Source organism: Lissotriton helveticus, chromosome 12 (genome assembly GCF_964261635.1).
Source record: "Lissotriton helveticus chromosome 12, aLisHel1.1, whole genome shotgun sequence".
Classification (NCBI taxonomy): Eukaryota; Metazoa; Chordata; class Amphibia; order Caudata; family Salamandridae; genus Lissotriton; species Lissotriton helveticus.
Window position 1 is genome coordinate 647,156,355 of NC_136073.1, and position 19,540 is coordinate 647,175,894.

Below are 19,540 nucleotides of genomic sequence, written 5' to 3' on the forward strand. Positions count from 1 at the left end.
CGAAAGTTTCAGAAATAACTGCACAAGAAAGCATTTAAATTTGGTCTAAGAAAGAAGTGAGGACAGATGGTATTCATACTTCACAATAATTGTCATATTAGGCTTGTATACTCAGCTCTAGGGGTTGGAACTTGTTAAACAAGCACCAGCGACTTTAATCAAGGTCAAATTCATTTTTCATAAGTCACTGGTAAATTAAGTGATTTTGCCCAGGATCACATGATGTTGAGTCTATGCCAGGACCCGAACCTGGGTACCCAGAACCAAAGTCAGCACCTATGGCATTATCTCCAAATTCGCTCCTAATTGAAGCCTCCAACAATCCCACTAGTAGTGGGATAAAGGGGAAAGGATCGAAGCACGCTACTCCGGAACCCATATAGGATTAGTGTTGAATTAGTATAGTGAAATATGAAAGTGATTTAAGTGGTGGATAGGTTAGTCAATTATTTGGATTCAGAAGGATAGAGGAGGGGAAAAAAGGTTTGCATTTATATAGTGCGTGTTCCCCCTGATGGGGTGTTGAAGTGCTTTTTTTGGGGGGTGATTAGCACGCTACTCGGGAAACCCATAAAGGATTAGCGGTGAATTAGTACAGTGAAATATGAAAGTAATTTGAGTGGTGGATATATGTAACCCACCCCAAAAAAGGTATCAAGTTTAGCAGTGCTCAACTCATGTCTGGCAGGTCAATTACACAAGGTGTATAGCTGGCTACACATAGGAACATGGGTGAAATATGGACATGAATGTTCAGAATTAATTAAAGGAAGCACCAGGCTCACCTCAGCTTTGAAGCTGGGTCAAGTCCATTCACTGAGGTAGTGGAGCCTGGGTAAAGCACTAAACATGTAGCCCTGCCCATTTACCTGCGACATCGAAACAGTAGTAAAGGTCAAACAAAAGCCAGAACAAAAAACACTACAAAGAAAAAAAAAGTTACTTTCTTTTCGGTTTTCTCTAAATGGATTCCTCTTCTGTTAACCCTGCAATCATGCCTTTTATGACCGGAGCTTAGGAAGTTATGAATGCCATTCAAATGTAACGAAAGTTTAAATCAATATGTCGGTTTTCGGTTCAGACTACCTCCAAGCATATTTAAAATAACCTGAACAGTTTAGCAGCCATTAACCATTCTGAAATTCCCTGTCGAGGCAGCATAGAACAGGTCGCATTCAGGATGTGCGTTTTGTGCTCCTTTCTTTTTTCTTTTTGCTATTTTCTGCTTTTTTGTGCCCTTTTCTTTTATTTGTACCCTTCTTTGAGCTTTTAAACTACTAGTTTGTGCTCGCTTTGAGCTCTTGTTTGGTTCTTTGTGCTCCATGGGTTGCACTTGGTCTTTAAAGACCTGTCAAAAGCTCGGGCGTGCTGGAGATAAGACTCCAGACACTGCCCAGCCGAGCCCCCAGCAGCCCGAGCTGCAGCAGCTGCTCGGACTGAGACACAGGAAGACTAATGGGCCTCGAAGGAACAATGGAAGCTTAAGTGGTGGGTGGAGTGCGCGCCCCCCCTGAGGGGATGCAGCGCCCCCCCAGGGGGGCGCGCCCCACAATTTGAAGATCTATGGCCTAACGGGTAACCTGGATTCACTCACTGGTATCTCTGCAGCCACCTTAACAGTAGGTGATGATCTGGACTGCCCCCCAACCAAGATAAAACGAACTGGCGGAAGCAAAGCCTCAAGAAAGTCTCAGCCAATAAAAACAATTCCTCCACCAGCCGAATTAAGGAAATATTCCTCTTCAAGGAAATATTTGATACGCACACTGGTGAGTGTGGGGTGACATTAACCACAGCTCAATGTTTAGAATGTTTATGACCTTGCATAGGAATTAAGGGTGCTTATTGTTTTTTCCTTTTTAGCGTCTACAATTTCTGGCTGCCATTCTACACGACCTCCATCCTCAGCCTATGGGGAGAGTGGTGGACACTCCTTGGTTTTATTCCCCCATACTTTCAGAGAGCAGCATCTTTGAGCGAGTTTCAAGGTTCTCCTTTAAGTGCTGCCTTCTGGAAGTTGAGGGATTCATCTTCGCTCCTGTGGATCCGGCTCTGTTCCTGACATAAGGCATTGTTCCTTAACCAGTTTGCTTTAGTCTTTTGGCAGCATCTTGTAGAGATTAATCTCCCCGGCCTTAACATTTTTGCTATCATAATGTCCAGAGAGTGTGGGGACACTATAACTCCAACGACATCTTGCAGCTTGTAGCTTTCTGCCCATAATCATGACTATGCTCTGTACAGAACAGAACAGGGCACCCAAACAACCCAAGGCTCAATGGCTAGCACTCGGGTCACTGTGAGTTGAACTGCTAGTAAATTTATGATGGATAAGTGGATAAATTGAGCGGGAGCACAACAGCCACCCCTGAGCCACACCTAGACCTAGCTGGCCCCTTCCGCGAGCTGCCTGGCTCTCACTTACCAGGGCTGAGTACCTCCGTGAGCTCAACCAATCACTTTTCCTATGCCTGCGCCTTAGTGCGCTCTGGTTGTCGGTAAAAGAACATCTGTCTCAGGAATGTCCGTCTACCCCCCACTGCGCGTGACTATGGGGGGTGTTGATGCATCCATACTTGGGTGGTGTGCTCATCAGGAGGTGTTCGAGATCAACAAACAAATAGGTATTACACATCAACCTACCCAAACTGAGATTAGTTCAGCTTGTGCTCAAACTTTTCCACTCTTGCCTTCACAGTCAGTCTGCCCAGATATTGCAAGACAATATGATCCACAATAAGGTAAATCAGTAAGCAGGGAGGACAGGGGTTTCACCTGCTCTATCGAGAGGTGTTAAGAATATGGGCATTGAAGCACCAGTATGGAATCTGTCTGGTTGCCAACCATCTGGCTGGCTCACTAAACACAAGGGCCAACATCCAGAGGTGGTACAACACATCTGTTCCCTGTGGTGCACCCCTCTGATGTCTCTGTTTGCCACTTGCGCCATTGCTTATTGTCTGCAGGGTTCTGCTGCAAGTAGCCCTAGGGCATGCATTTTCCTCAGACCCTTGATTCCTCATGTCTTCATATCCCCTGACTGACCAAGAAAAATGAGCTAAGCAGACTTCTGATACTCTCCTTATGTCTCCTCCTAAGTCTTCCTCTCAGGGTGGACCCGCTTTCTCAGTTGGAGGAACAGGTTTTGCATCCCAGTTTCCAAGACCTCCACCTTCCTGTCTGGAGACTGAGCTGGGACACTTGAGCTTCTTCCAGCTGTCACCAGAGGTTGTTGACATGATTCTATCAGATTTTTGCCCCTCTACCAAGAATGGCTATTCTGGTAGGTGGATTACATTTTGAGCACGGTGTGCGTAGCAGAATGTGGATCCCTTGCAGGACCACTTTTTAGGAGGTTCTTTGCTTCACTCTTTGGTGGAACAGTAGGGCTGTGTGATAGGCACAATCAAGGGATACATTGCAGCCTTATCCCTATTTCTCTTCCTATCATACTATACATCCGTGTTCAAATCACCAACCATGTCGAAGATTATGAAGGGACTGACAAGCATGTTTTTTTTTGTAAGTTTTTATTTACGATGTAGCAGACAAAGAAAAAAAATATGACATAATGCATAATCCCAGGTACAAATCGTTTCTAAAATTCCTTGCCAATTGCGATTTCCATATTCATTTAAATCACTGTTCAGATAAAAGACTAGTTAATCTCATATTATTCCCCCAAACTCCTAATATAAAAAAATGAAATTATCAATCAACACAATTCCATATTCTATTTAATTTGACCACCGCGAAAAAAAAACTCTTTGCATTTTAATGAGACATTGAGAGATTGTCGGGATCGTCTATGATTTCCAATTGGCTAGGATTAACGATCTTGCTACTAAAGTGGCAAGAAAAAGAAAGTGGCACTTGCCAATGGTTAACTCTTACACTGCTTCTGCTCTACCAAAGAGAGCAGCTAAAGCATTGTAATGAATCTGCTTTTCGCAAAAAGGACAGACCCTAACTTCAATACACCCTTAGGCTGAGGCAAGACCCAGCACTCCCCTAAGGTGAGGTAAGAAAACCAATCCAAATGTATGGAATATAACACATATAAGTTTATTAAAAAAAATTATTTATGGATTTTCATATTGTAACAACCATGAAAAAGATCATCAGTATTCTCACATCGTAACAGAATACATAGCAGCAAAATGATATAGCGTCATATAGTTCAGGAATGACAGTGGAATTCAATTTCTAGAAGCAAAATATGCAATGGGTACTTTAGCATCATACAATATTTCATTATGCATTAGTTGTGGCTAACATATACGCAGTAAATGGACCCAAATATCTTGCGGTCTAGATGCACTAGGCAGTTCTTCCGCATAGCAGGTAAGTTGATTACGACAGTATGCTATATCCCTTAACCAGTGTTTTGGTGTGGGCACAGGCCTACCATCCCAGTGAAGAGAGACCCTACGTTTTGCCAGAAGTAGCGCTATAGCTACTAGTTTCCAATTGATTGTTTTAAGATTTAACACATTTCCTAACAAGCATACATTCATATTACATTCTATTTTTTCTCCCACCATTTCCGTTAATGCCTTCGTGACTTCCCACCAAAAGTCAGCTACTTTTTGACAGGACCTTGTCAAGTGTTGAAAATCTGCATTATCGGCATCACATCTTTTACAGAAGTGTGAGTCCCTCAGTCCATACTTGTAGAGTTGTGCTGGTATATAGTACATTTGGTGGACATATTTATAGAGTATAAGTCTAAGATTTCCATTCGCAGCAAATTGACCTGTTAGTTTACAACACACTGCCCATTCCTCCTCTGTCAGTGGTTGTGGCAAAATAGCATTCCATTTACCAATGGGGCCCACACTAACATTTACCTCATCCATCTGCGAAGCTTTATACAAGCGAGTAACTAGTTTGCATCGGGTTTGCGTAGTGCCTATAAGTTGCAGGGCATTTAAAGTTGGTGGTTCGTCAGGGAAACATGGGTATAACTTCTGCATTGCAGCACGTAGTCTGCTGTATATAATGTCAACATAACCGACTCTTCCCCGTCCCCTACAAAACCGCGGAGATCAATAAACTTCCCGCCAGGATAGACGTCACCCGTAGTGTGTGCCCCTGCATTGTGCATAGCCTTTAGAGAGCCCGCTTCACTCGTAACAGATATCGCCATGTGATGGACTAGTGGCATCGCCGGAGCATACAGTGGTAGCTTCTGCGCTTGATTCCCCAGTTCATTCCAAGCATAAGACTTACATTGCACCGTATCCACTTCATCTCTTTCGAAGACTGTGGTGTTGTTAACAATCATAGCTTTGAGTGGTATGGGGTGAACTGCTCCCGCTTCCACCACAACATGTGGTATATATGGTGGCGCGCTTGTGCTTGCGCGCACAGATAATATAATTGCATATCTGGCACCGTAAACCCACCCTTCTCATACCGCAATGTCAATTTCTCCCATTTGACTCTCGTTTTTTTACCTCCCCATGTTAGTGTAATCAGCAATCTGCATAATGTAGCAAACAAATTGTGTTAATTTACTGGGGACAGAGGCAAACAAATATAGAAATTTCGGTAAAGTCACCATTTTAATCAAAGCCACTCTATCAGCAAACGTTAATGTTAGTCGAATCCATCTGGATACTTGTTCCTCGAGCCGAGATATCGCTGTGCCATAATTTGTGCGAATAATGGTCTGTGCATCTTTATGTATCCAAACACCCAAATATTTTACTGGGTCTATACTCCATTCTAACGAGTACCCTAATTCGACTTGCATTGTGCTATCTGTCAAGGACAGCACAACCGATTTACGCCAATTAATTCCAAGCCCGAATGCCACTCAAATCGAATATATTCTCTAATGAGTTGTTCCAGGTATATCACCGGCTCGCGCACATACAATACCATTTCATCTGCGTACATGGATACCGCCAACGGGTGCTGGAGGAATCACAATGCCGCCTGGGCATGTCGCAGGTCTCAGTATACAGGCCAGCGGCTCCAATACTACCGCAAATTACAGTGAGAGAGGGCAGCCTTGCCTCGTCCCACGCCAAATTGAAAATGTGTCAGATGTCCGCCCGTTAATACACACACGGGCCACTGGATCTGTGTATAACAACTTGATCCAATTGGTATAAATGTACAGCACACCCATACGATGTAACACTGTGAACATGTAGCGCCAAGAAATAGAATCAAATGCCTTTGCTGCGTCCAGTAGGACCGCCGCTGCAGGCAGCGTAGGCTCAAGCAAATGCATTACTGCGAAGAGCGTTCTTAAATTATGCGCCGTGGAGCGTGTAAGAATAAACCCCGACTGATCAGGTAACACCATGACAGGTGATAGTAGTCTCAGCCTGGTTGCTAGCACTTTTGCTAAAATCTTGACAACGGTGTTCATTAGAGATAGCGGCCTATAGGATTCACATCTATCTGGCGCTTTTCCTGGCTTCAACAAGGCTATGATCAACGCCTCGTGAAGTGAGTCTGAAAGACGCTGCTGCTCGTAGGCTTCATCAAAAATAGCTTGAAGGTGTGGCATCAGTACGTCAATGTACTCCTTATAAAACTCCGCTGGGAGCCGATGTTTGCCTGTAGCCTTGCCATTAGGCAGAGCGAGAATAGCGTCTCGCAATTCATCAGTCATCAGTGGGTGCATCAGAAAATCTTGTTGTCCCTTCGACAACCAAACTAGGGCTACATCTTCTAAATATTGTGTAATGTCATCTTCGTCTGCAGTTTGTCTACTACTATACATGGATTTATAATATTGTACAAATGATGCAAGAATACCTGTTGTGTCGCAATGATGATTATCGCCCTCTGTAATCGATTACACCATATAACTTCTTGCCCTTAGTTCAGTTATCCTGAAGGATAAAGCCCGACCTGGTCTACCTCCCTCCCCGTAGAATCTAGCAGTCCAGTGCCTTGACATATGCTTCATTTCTTTGTCCGCCAGTTCATTATATTCAGTGATCTTTGACCTTATTGAAGCCAGTGTAGCGTTATCTGATGTACTGCCATACTGTCATTCTAGGAACACAAGTTCCTGTTCAAGCCATGTGGTAGCAAGCCCCAGCCAGGCCTACTAGTGCAAGGGATTCGCCCATCTCTGCTTAGAGTCCTTAGACCAATAATAAGAAGTTGGCACAGAAACTGGAATAGAAAAGACAGAGTTTATTAAACCTCATGAGGTGGAACTACATTCACACAACACCCTTCTGTATAGTATGAGGTAGCACACTGACTAGAAGGCGCTTGGTCCTTTTATACCCTCACAGGGGCTGAAATGAAGGCGGTACAAGGCACAGAGTGTTGGTTTCGAAATACATATAAGGTCATACAGAGAGTGTGCTAGCAACAAGTGGGAAGGGCTGACAGGTAATTCTGTGGACACATCTTGACAGTTACAAATTGGAGACAGCTGCATGCTCAACTGAGCATGTGCAAAGCAGAAGAGGATAAATATATCTTGTCTCTAAGCAGATTTCAAGAGCAGTTAACAGGAAGGTAGGACAGAGCACATGGCAAACAAAATGGCCAACAGAAATATAAAATGGATTCCGTAAAACGGACAAGATAGTCTCTAAATACTAGATGTCTTCTGCTAATGCTTAACCTAATCATTGCTAAATTACCACAGATGACCCTTTCAGCATTTGCTGAAGACATTCCTCTGTCTAGGGTAATCTGGATCTGCATCCTGTACACTGATGTTCAACATCTCAGTAACTTCACTATTTAGCATTTGTTGTTCTTTTGTAATATTTCTTTTGGCAGGTGTACAAGCAGTGATGCACATGGAGCAAATCATGGGACCACATTGTATACAAGTACAGCATGTAAATATTATCACCAGTAGTATACATAGAATAGTCAGTAGCTTCCAGCCCCAAGTAACAAAAAGTGTCCATATCCAGTTTGAAAATGTCCATGTACCAGTCTCTTGGTGAATGTCTGCAGCAATCTTATGCAGCTTAGAGATTGCGTCATAAACTGAAGGTGAGTGGTCAGGTATAAAGACGCAGCAACTGCTACCGATGATGCGGCATGCACCACCTCGATCAGCTAAAATCACGTCGAGCACCATCCTATTTTGGAGTGCTACAATTCTTGCAATTTGCAGTTCTTCTGTTATGTTCCCAAGTGCCATAGCTGTCTGATTGGTGACAGCTTTCACAACACGAGTCAATCGTCTAATCTTTCTGCTATTCAATGCAGCACCCACAAAGAAAAGTAAACCCGGGGGCGTGGCCAAGATGGCGGCGGAGTAGGACGTGTTTCTGGTCCCCTCCGGCCCCAGGCCCTACAGAAGCTTTGTTTAGCGTGGCTCCAGGAGTTATTTCTGGCACCTGGCCGCTCGGACGTTGCTGCAGGGTAGTGGCCAACAGCGGTGAGTGCACCGGAGACACGGGAGCCGTCCCCGCGGCTCCGATATCTGAGGAGGTTCCCGGGACCGGAGCGGTGCGGAGAGGAGTAGCGCACGAGGGAGACCCAAGACCTCCTGGGCAGCAGAAGTCGGCGAGCCCGCCCGGGCACTGAGGTGGGCGCCGCCGGGACCGGGCTGCAGCGAGAGGGCGCCGGATCGGCGCTGGTTCCCCGAGCTTCCCCGGCGGGGGAGGAGCCTCTTGCCGGCGAGCGCCCGGAGCTGCGGGCGGCTAGCTCTCTACCTGAGACCGTGGTCTGAGGCCTAGTAGAGGGAGCGCTCGGCGCTGCTCCACGGGCCCGTACACAGAGACGGAGCTCTGGACTGAGCACTAGAACTGAACGGAGGGCGAGTGCCCCGGCCCCCACTGGTGTGAGTGCTCCTGGACGGCAGCGGTGAATACGGCGGCCATGGGCTGGGATCGGACCACGTGGCGGCAATAGCGCAAAACGGCGCCTGGGCTCGAGACGGCAGGCAGATCTAGACCCCAGAGGGGTACAGCACTACATTGGAGATCTGGACTGGGCAGTGGAGGTACGCGACTGCAGACTCGGCTATTTGGAGGTCCGGTGAGGCGTACCTAGGGTGCATTGCTGTGCCGGGCCCATACGGACGCCACTTGAGAGGCCTCCATCGTTCCTGGTTCTCCGCCCCATCCCCTCTTGGCGCGGGAACTGAGGCGCTGGTGCACCCGGGGAGCAAACACGGTCGGGCTGCAGGCTGGTACGGGTAGCCCCCGAGGATTGCGATTTGGCCCGCCGGTGCCCCTGAGGTACTGGGTTTTTTAAGAACCGGCACAGAACCGATAACCCAGCGGTGCCAGGGGATCAACACCCAGAGACCTCGGGTTCTCCTGAGTCAGACCTACAGAAACTCAGAGTCTTCCAGGTGAAGTCAAAGATTCGTTTATTGGCTGCAACCAAGGTAACAGGGTCCTAGCAGTACAACACGGGTATATTCTCAGGAGACTGCACACTTTCATGAAGCCAGGCTTCTCTCTTTATACCTGATTTCCAGCCTTGGGCACAACATTCCTTGAATTCGTGGTATTTCATTTATAGTTACTGGTTTACAAAAGAAAAGCAGAGTCATGATGACATGTACATATTTCATGTCGTGCTGCCCATAACAAATCATCCGGCAAGGCCCAACATTTCATCAGATATCGCTGGACCCCCAATAAAAACGGTCACCTCCCCATCATAAAGCAAGTAAAGAAAAGGAGTGGAGAAAGATGTGAGCGAGATATGGCAGGTGTGCGTGCTCAAATGGTTTTATGGCTGGTTGAGCCTAGATGCTATCTTGCTCAGCCACTGGGAGGGAACTGACCTAACGAGTTCGGCCTGGGGCAATGGTTCTAACTTGTACTGGGGTCAGGGAGAAGTCGATTAAGGAGTATGTGTCCTTGTGGAATCAAATTCAACTGGATTAAGGCCTATGTAAAGGGCAACATGTAGCTAAGGGTTTAGAATGTAAATGACGATTTCGAGGTGAAATCGTCACTCGAATACGCCGAAAATACATGTACTTGATGTACTCGTCATTCTCGGTCTTTTGATACCAAATTCGTCCTATTTCGACGAAGTTTTTATTCTCGAGTCCAGTACTATTATATGAATCCAGATTTTCAGAACCACAGACCCTCCTTTTGCCCTTACATAGGCAATTAATCTATCCTCATGTTAGTCTGAGTCCAGATCTATATTCCTAAAGTCATTGAGATGTTGCTGTAACATCATTCTAGTGCTTAGTTCATCTCTTGACACAGGCTTCCTCACACATGATGTAGCACAGAGGCCACATATTGCAGGAGCACACTGTATGCATAGACAGAACAGGAAAAGAATGGCTAAGACCATCCCAATGACCATCAGAATTTTCCATCCCCAGGCAGATATCAGTTCCCAGAACCATCCCATTAATGACCAATCTCCTTTATCCACATGAATAGATTCGGAAATCTTATGCAGTTTGGAGATGGCCCTGTACACTGTTGGAGCATTATCTGGGATGAAAAATGCAACAACTGGACTGGATCAATTTGCATACTCCACCTCGGTCCGCAAGTATTACATCCAAAGCGACCCGGTTCTGAAGGGTCATAAGTCGATCCGACTGGAGCTCAGCAGTCAGGTTACTAAGGGCACCAGCAGTTTCAGTCACGGTGGATTCAACTACCCTTGTCAATTGCCTTATGTTCCTGCTGTTAGCCATGGCTCCCCAGAACGGCAGAAAACCCAAAGCAAAGTCACCAAATTCTTGACCTGCAGTGTCTTCTTTACTCAAAACACCTCTAACTACCCTTGTCCGATGGTAATCCGCCGCTGCTGTGTAAGTGGGAGGTAACAGGAATGAAACAAAACATGAGCCCGAGAAGTCAGGGGGCAACCATGTATAGGCTCTGTCATGGCAGATGAAATAAGTACCCTTAGCGGCTAAAAACGCAGGGGAAGTCTGAGATCCAAAAACATACGTTTCTGTACAGACACTCTTCCCTAGCTGAGCTCTGGGATTCTTGCCAATACCTTGCAGGCACAGGTGACCTTGATGGGGTACGATCCAGATATGGGACGATCTCTTGGCTTGCTGTTTCTCACTTAATGTAGTGCCATATCCGGTCACATTCGAACCTACATATGCAAGTATCTCATTATCCGGGGTATCTTCGTAAGAGGCTACTTCCTTGATCATGTCAACTATACCTTTGACTAGGGCGCTAGTCTTGAGGTTGTCTTTTACAGAACGCAGGGGTTGGATTTCTCGTGCATATATGAACATGGTCCTATATGCCCATACTGATCCATTGTGACTAAATGGCAGGACCAAATAGGGGATACCTCTATCCGTGGTGTGGGGCATGAGACCACACACCCAACAGTTAGTTGTGTTCATTACAAGTTGGTGTTGGTGTAATAACTGAACAAAGGAGTTATTAATGAACTCTAATCTCCTATTTGATTCGTGGTCAGGGAGAGGGTGGAAAGAATGAGAGGAAACAGTAGGAGGAGGTATGGGTGATGTAGTGGGCGCAAATGTCACATGAAAAGAGAATAAAACATAGCTTATCAAAAAGACCATTACGCTGAATAGCATAAAAATACACACTATTATAAAACTTTTCTTCGTCATCTTGTAAAAAAGTCTCTGCTTAAAGTTCATTTGTTTGGCAGGCCTCTCCACATCAGGAAACTCCATCCTCTCTAAGGTGCTGCCCGCGGTGGTAGGTTGTCTCTGCTAAAGGATGCTTCCGTCAGTCTAGGGCAGCTCCCTTGGACCAACCGGAACCAGCGACCTAACGTCGTCAGCTGCACCCAAAAGTCTTTAATCAACCGCGACCCTAGCAGCGGAACCCGGATGGCGGTTCGAAAAAACAAAAATAAGCAAGTTACCTAGATGGGAGATCTGCACTTTCAAAAATAGGATTTTGGGAAACACACATTTTTTATTAGTCCACAGGTTTTTCTCTCGGATCATAAAAGAAATCACTTTTACTTTAGTCTGTTTTTCTTGGTCGTAAATTGTAGCGTCTTTTCCCGGGTACTGTCTGGTCCAGAAATAGTAGCTCAGGTTCCACAGAGTTCAATTGTTCTGGTGGTGGCACAGTTTCTTGGAAAATGTTCTCACTCTTACAATCACGTTTAGCTTCTTTTACACGTTCATCAGTTGTGCGCTCTGCGTCAGTGCCTCCTTTCCGGACCCATTGGTCATGTGGCAGAGGGAAGGGTATCTTCTTACAATGGATCCCGTGGATCCAATTGGCCTTCCCCTCCACCCTAACAGCCGACCTTGTAGACAGGAGGACGAGGTGAGGCCCGGTCCATCTGGGCTGGTCGTTTCTTGTTCTTTGAAAGTTGCGGACAAGCACCCAGGAACCGGGGTCAATGGAGTGACCCGGTGTCTCAGAGACCGGAGGCAAGGTGTTGTGGACCTGTTGATATAAAACACGCAATTTAGCCGTCAATTCATACAAATAGTCAAGCAAAATAGGGTGTTGCAGCTCGCTAAACTTCGTGGGCCTAGGCACTCCCCATATGTTGGCTGGCCGGCCAAAGATTATTTCATAGGGGCTGAGTTTCACTCGCGAATGCACAGTCATTCTGGTGGATAGGAGTGCTAAGGGTAGAGCGTCAGGCCATTTAAGACCTGTGCTCGCTTGGATTTTGGCCAATTTAAGTTTAAGCGTGCCATTGTAACATTCCACTAATCCAGCTGATTGGGGGTGATTTGCAGCGTGGAACTTCTGCCTAATGCCTAGCCCTTCACACACTCTTTTCATCACACAACCCACAAATTCACTTCCGTTATCGCTCCAGACCATTCTAGGCATTCCAAACCTGGGGAAGAACTCTTTTACAAGGGCTTTCGCTGTGGACAAGGCAGTATTGTATTTTAGGGGATAGGCTTCTACCCATCTTGAGAAGGCACAAACAACCACGAGCACGTATTTTAAGTTGTTGCACCTCTCCATGTGTATGAAATCTAGCTGCAAAACCTCGAACGGATACGTAGGAGGTGCAAAATGACCAGCTGGAGTTGGGGTTCCCCTACCAGGATTGTGCTTCAGACATACCATGCAATTCTTGACAACATTCTCTGCATACTTGGGAATCCCTGAATTCTTCCACACTGGGGCCAACAACTCGCAAATCCCTTTCGCGCTGATATGGGCCATTCCATGAGCCATTGTAACCACTGCAGGCACATATGCATCGGGTAACAACCATCTCTGTCGCTCTGTCAATTCAATCCAACAACCATTTGCATCCATTTTCCCTGTACTTTCTCTCCACATGCTTAACTCTTTCTCCGTGGCCTCAGCTTGGATGGACTTCACACTTTCTATCGTGTCTTCACATATTCCAACATCACCAGTCCATCTTTCTGGGCTCGCAACATACATTCGGCTCATCATATTCTTTGCAGTTTCCTTAGCAGTTTCATCAGCAAATGCATTTCCACGACCAACATCATCAGTCACTTTCTTGTGAGCACTACATTTCACGATCGCTACTTGCAGGGGCAACGTCAGTGATTCAAGAAGCTCATTCACCAACTGGCCATGCTGAATCTTAGCTCCATGCGAAGTCAGGAACCCACGTTCTCTCCACAATCGTCCAAAACTGTGAGCCACTCCAAAAGCATACTGGCTGTCGGTATAGACAGTCACTTTCATTCCTTTAGATAACACACATGCTCTCGTCAGTGCAACGAGTTCAGCGGCTTGAGCTGAACCATGTGGTATTCGCGCAGTTTCAATGACTGTGTGCAAAGTTGTGACAGCATATGCTGTAGTCACGTTACCATTTGGGAGCTTAAAGCATGAACCATCCACCCATAATGTACCATCACATTCAGCAAGAGGAGTGTCGAACAAATCGACTCTCCCTTTCGTTTCTTCCTCTGTTCTAAGAAAACAATCGTGCTGTTCTGAAGCATCCGATTCCTCTGCAATTGGTAACAATGTGGCTAGGTTCAAGGTACTGCACCTTTTTATGTGCACATGGCTCGCTAGTAGCGTCAATTCGTAACTGGACAGTCGAGCACTAGTTAAGTGCTGTGTCTTGGTCCTATTTAACAATGTGTCTACTGCATGCGGGACCATCACGATTAGTGTATTATTCATTACTAGACCAGCAGACTGTCGAATAGAAACAGCTGCTGCTGCTGTGGCCCTTAAACAACTTGGCAATGCTCGTGCTACCGGATCCAAAGTTGACGAAAAATAGGCGCATGGCCGCTGTCTATCTCCGTATAACTGAGTCAGCACAGACAATGCACAGCCCTCCTTCTCGTGGACATATAATTGGAAAGGCTTACTGTAGTTGGGGTTACCTAACACAGGGGCCGAACATAATGCTGTGCGTAATTCGAGAAAACTTTTCTGACACTCTTCAGACCAAGGAATGGGATTGGGTGTATTTTTACACGTTAATGCCACCAAGGGTTTGGCCAATAACGAAAAATTTGGAATCCACTGTCTACAGTACGATGTAATGCCCAAAAAAGCACGTACTTCTCTCTGTGTTCTTGGCACATTCAATTTTGCTATTGCCTGAATTCTTTCTGGGGTCAGTTTCCTTCCCTCCTTCGACAAGAGATGATTCAAGTAGGTCACTCCTTGTCGGCAATATTGAAGCTTGGAAAGTGACACCTTGTGATGCAAATCACATAGATGACGCAATAATGACAACGTGGCCATTTTACAAATTTTCTCAGTATCCGCAGCGATGAGCAAATCGTCCACGTACTGTACGAGAGTGGCACCTTTTGGCAAAACCATTGTGTCAAGCTGGGCTTTCAGAGCTTGACTGTATATTGAGGGGCTTTCACAGTAGCCCTGAGGAGCGCGTTTGAAGCGGAAGCTTCGACCTCCTAAACTAAAGGAAAAATATCCCTGCTTTCCTCAGCAATCGGGATACTGAAGAAAGCATTCTTCAGGTCAATCACCGAAAACCAGGAGGCAGAGGCTGGAATCATAGTCAATAATGTGGTAATGTCGGGGACGACTGGGAATTGTGGCACAACAATTTTATTCACTTCTCTAAGGTCAATCACGAATCTGTACACAGGTGGCTGGGAAGGGTCAGTTCGTTTTAAAACAGGCAGAACAGGACTATTGCAAACATTGCCTCGTGTTTCTTCAATCACGTCTTTTTCAATCAATTCGTAAACGATCGCTAGCAAAGCTCTTTCACCCTCATTAGATATTCTGTATTGGGGAATTCGTGGCATTCTGACATTCGACTTCAATGTTACGACATATGGTGGAATTTCTAAAAGACCTACATCGTTTGGACCAGTAGCCCAAAGAATATCTGGTAGAATCGACAATTCTGCTGGAAGTGCATTTCTCGACAAATACATGGGAGAAACCGCTTTCTTACCTAAAGTAAGTTGTACTCCTGAAGGAGAACAGTACAAAGTAGCATACAATCTTTTTAGCAAATCTAATCCTAGCAAATTTTCCCCACAACCTGTTGTCAGAATAAGGGGTGCTTCGAATTCACAAGGACCAACAGAAAGAGATAAAGGGTCAGAAATCGGATTTCTAACCGGGGCGCCAGAAAAACCTACAGAAACGTTCATTTCGCCAGACAAAGGTGCACCAGGGAGTTTGGAGTGCATAATAGAACTCTTTGTAGCACCAGTATCCAACAGAAAAGGTTCTGACACACCTGATGTAATCACCTCAACGTAAGGTCCGCTCTGATCTACTGGAACTGAAACGACTCCCTCTCTTCGTCTATGGCTGTCCTAGCAATCCTCATTTTCCCACTGCTCATTTTCTGTGTAATACTCATCAACGTAGTATTGAGCTGTCCTGTCAGATACGTTATTTTGCTGATCAAACCTGTTCATAGAGTTTTGTGGTGGAAGGGGACGCGCGTCCTGAGGGGCGTTTCCACGCCCTCTACCTCTAGGCGCTTGCTGACTGCCACGACCTCTTACACCAGAAATTCAATTTGCACGTTGTGGTAGGGCAGGACAGTTATACTTGTAATGACCCTCCTGTTTGCAATATAAGCACTGGTTAGGACCTACGCGGGGTTGAGTGTAATCGAATCTTTGCAAGTTTCTCTGATATTGTTGAGGCTGCTGAAAAGTATTCTGGTAGTGATTCTGACCATTATTATTTTGATTACCACCACCACGTGGCGGATAGGCTTGCTGTAGCAAAACCTTCGTTTTGAGTTCTCTAGTTTTCTTTTCTACTTTATCTTTCTCATCTTTGTCTCTATTCTCGTAGTACTGTGCGGTAGCTAATATCTGGGCTGAAGACGAGACTGCCCAAGAACTTTCCGAATCTTTCAATTTCCTACATAATTCTGGAAGCAGATTGTGCACAAATTTATCGACAAACAATCTCTGACCACCTTCTGAGGTCATATCTTGACCGCTGTGGTCAATGAATGTTTATTCAAATCTGGTGAAGAAATCTGAAACAGTTTCTTCTTTCTTTTGCTTGCATGCGGATAACTTATCCCAATTTAGGCGTATTGCAGGCATTATCGTTTTCATGTAATCTACTATTCTACCAGGTAGTTCCGCTATCAGAGGCTCAGGCTTGGCACCACCAACTTGTCGTGCATCTGCAGCAGTAATGTTAGCCCACGTGTAACCTAATTCCTGGTCATGATCTACATGACAAATTTTACCCCATAAAGGCTGTGGAACAACGTTCCCGAATAACATATCGATATCGGCCAAATTCATTATACATGACCCAGCAGTTTGCGACAATTCTTTATAGTACCCTGCAGGATTTTTACGCGGATCTGGTAATGTTTGTTTGAGTGCTAAAACTTCGGCTCGCTTCCATGGGACGTGTACCCATACACGGTGAAAGTGTGGCAGGACAGGTGGGACAGCGGTCGCGTCACCCTCTCTCCACTGTGGGGGAACTTCTCTCATAGGGTATTGTCGTGCCTTTTTCCTACTAGATGCACTAGATTCCGATGGTGACCCAGAACTGCTTCCCTTACTTCGATATGATAATAGCATTTCAACCGCTTTTTCCACATCGGGACCTACAATCATACCCTCTCCAAATTTAAATCGTACACGACACATCTCTTGTGGGATGCATTCTTGATCATTGTCTTCTAAATCCTCGCCAAGAAAGACACACATCTGTTCGAAAACATATCTCTGTGTCGCTGTTTCCCATTGATGGAAGACTTCCATGACTGACTGTACATCATATTTTGCAGTGTCCAGGACCCATTTCCGAGCTAAACTATTCAGGGAATCTCTCTCTTGATAATCAGGCAGTTGACTTCGCAACTGTCTTCTTCCTATGTTAGGGGTCGTAGCAGGCGACCCGAAAAGAGGTAAAAGAAGATTAGTAACAGTGCTGGCCATTTTCTGCCGAATGGAAGGTGAAACTGAAGGACAAACAGATGGAAAAACGGGGTGAGGTAAGGCGGGGGTAGAGATGGCCGAAGAGGTATCAGGGAAAATAGATGTGGTACTAGGCAGAATCGTAGAGGGAGCATTAGGAGATGTAAAAAGTACAGTAGGCAAAATCGTAGAAAACACAGGTGAAACAGAAGTGGTCGGTGGGCCTGGAGGAGGCTGCACCGAAGTAGTAGGAGCCAGCTGAAGAACAGCTGGTGGGTGCTGTGGAAGAGCAGGAGGCGCAGCTTGTGCAACTAAAGGTTGCGGGGGTGCTGTGGCATTCTGCGCATAGGGGGGTGGTGAAGTTAATAATTGCGACATTAATTGGTCTTTTTCACGCTCTTTTGCTGCCTCTTGCTGAAGAGACGGCAAAACTGGATAACACTTATCTATTGCCATTTTACGTTGCCTGTGCAACTGCTCATTTATCTGCTCTTCTTCATTATCTTTAAACTGCACAGCAGCTTGCATTACTGAAAGTCCCCCTTCTCTCTTATTTTTCTTAGCTAATTTAATTTCTTTTTGTTTGGCTTCTTTGCGCCATAAGCGGAAAGAGTCAAACATCGCCGGCCGGGCTTTCTTTTTGAAGAGTTTAACTTCAAGGTTGTCTAAGATTTCAGAATCAAAGCTACCATATTGGGGACATTTTAAAACACCATCTTTCCTAGTGTATTTAATCCACACTTTGTTGTAAACAATGGGGCCTACCCCATGTTTAACGTATAGCTCGTAAGTCGGAGTTCCAACTGGAGGAACCGGACATGAGTCCTCCAATCGAGAGTCCCTATTATTACTACCAAGACAAAACAAATTCCCAAGTCTAAGACTAGGCATCCTCGCTCTCTAGTCTAGTTCCAAAACTTCAAAGGATTTATCGATTATGATATTTCTCGTGAATACACGAGTCCTTCGGTTATGGTGCTTGCAAGTACCAATATAAACCTTTTGTATCTCAAAGATACCACAAAGTAAGTCCAACTAAGGACTGGGAGACGCTCCACTTATACTTAACTGAAAATATCGATGGCGTCACCAGAAGACTCGTCTCAGCGTTTCGCTCTACCGAAAACTTCAAGGGTCCAACATCAGGGCGATAGCCAGGGCAGCAGTCCTTGTAGCCGTCGGGAAGCGGGGAACCTCGCAGCAAAGACCTTCGGACCACGTCGACATGCAGGGGTCGATGAGGTGGTGGGCCCTCCTCCGGAATTTCCACACGAAGCTCCTCACGATCTTCAGGCTGACTGGTACCACTGGAATCGCCCCAAACGCTGGGCGCCAATTGAGGTACTGGGTTTTTTAAGAACCGGCACAGAACCGGTAACCCAGCGGTGCCAGTGGATCAACACCCAGAGACCTCGGGTTCTCCTGAGTCAGACCTACAGAAACTCAGAGTCTTCCAGGTGAAGTCAAAGATTCGTTTATTGGCTGCAACCAAGGTAACAGGGTCCTAGAAGTACAACACGGGTATATTCTCAGGAGACTGCACACTTTCATGAAGCCAGGCTTCTCTCTTTATACCTGATTTCCAGCCTTGGGCACAACATTCCTTGAATTCGTGGTATTTCATTTATAGTTACTGGTTTACAAAAGAAAAGCAGAGTCATGATGACATGTACATATTTCATGTCGTGCTGCCCATAACAAATCATCCGGCAAGGCCCAACATTTCATCAGATATCGCTGGACCCCCAATAAAAACGGTCACCTCCCCATCATAAAGCAAGTAAAGAAAAGGAGTGGAGAAAGATGTGAGCGAGATATGGCAGGTGTGCGTGCTCAAATGGTTTTATGGCTGGTTGAGCCTAGATGCTATCTTGCTCGGCCACTGGGAGGGAACTGACCTAACGAGTTCGGCCTGGGGCAATGGTTCTAACTTGTACTGGGGTCAGGGAGAAGTCGATTAAGGAGTATGTGTCCTTGTGGAATCAAATTCAACTGGATTAAGGCCTATGTAAAGGGCAACATGTAGCTAAGGGTTTAGAATGTAAATGACGATTTCGAGGTGAAATCGTCACTCGAATACGCCGAAAATACATGTACTTGATGTACTCGTCATTCTCGGTCTTTTGATACCAAATTCGTCCTATTTCGACGAAGTTTTTATTCTCGAGTCCAGTACTATTATATGAATCCAGATTTTCAGAACCACACCCCTACCAGCATAGTGGACTGTGGGGCCCCTGCCCTCTTGTCTTTCCCTGCGAAATACCTGCACCGCTGCGTTACCCC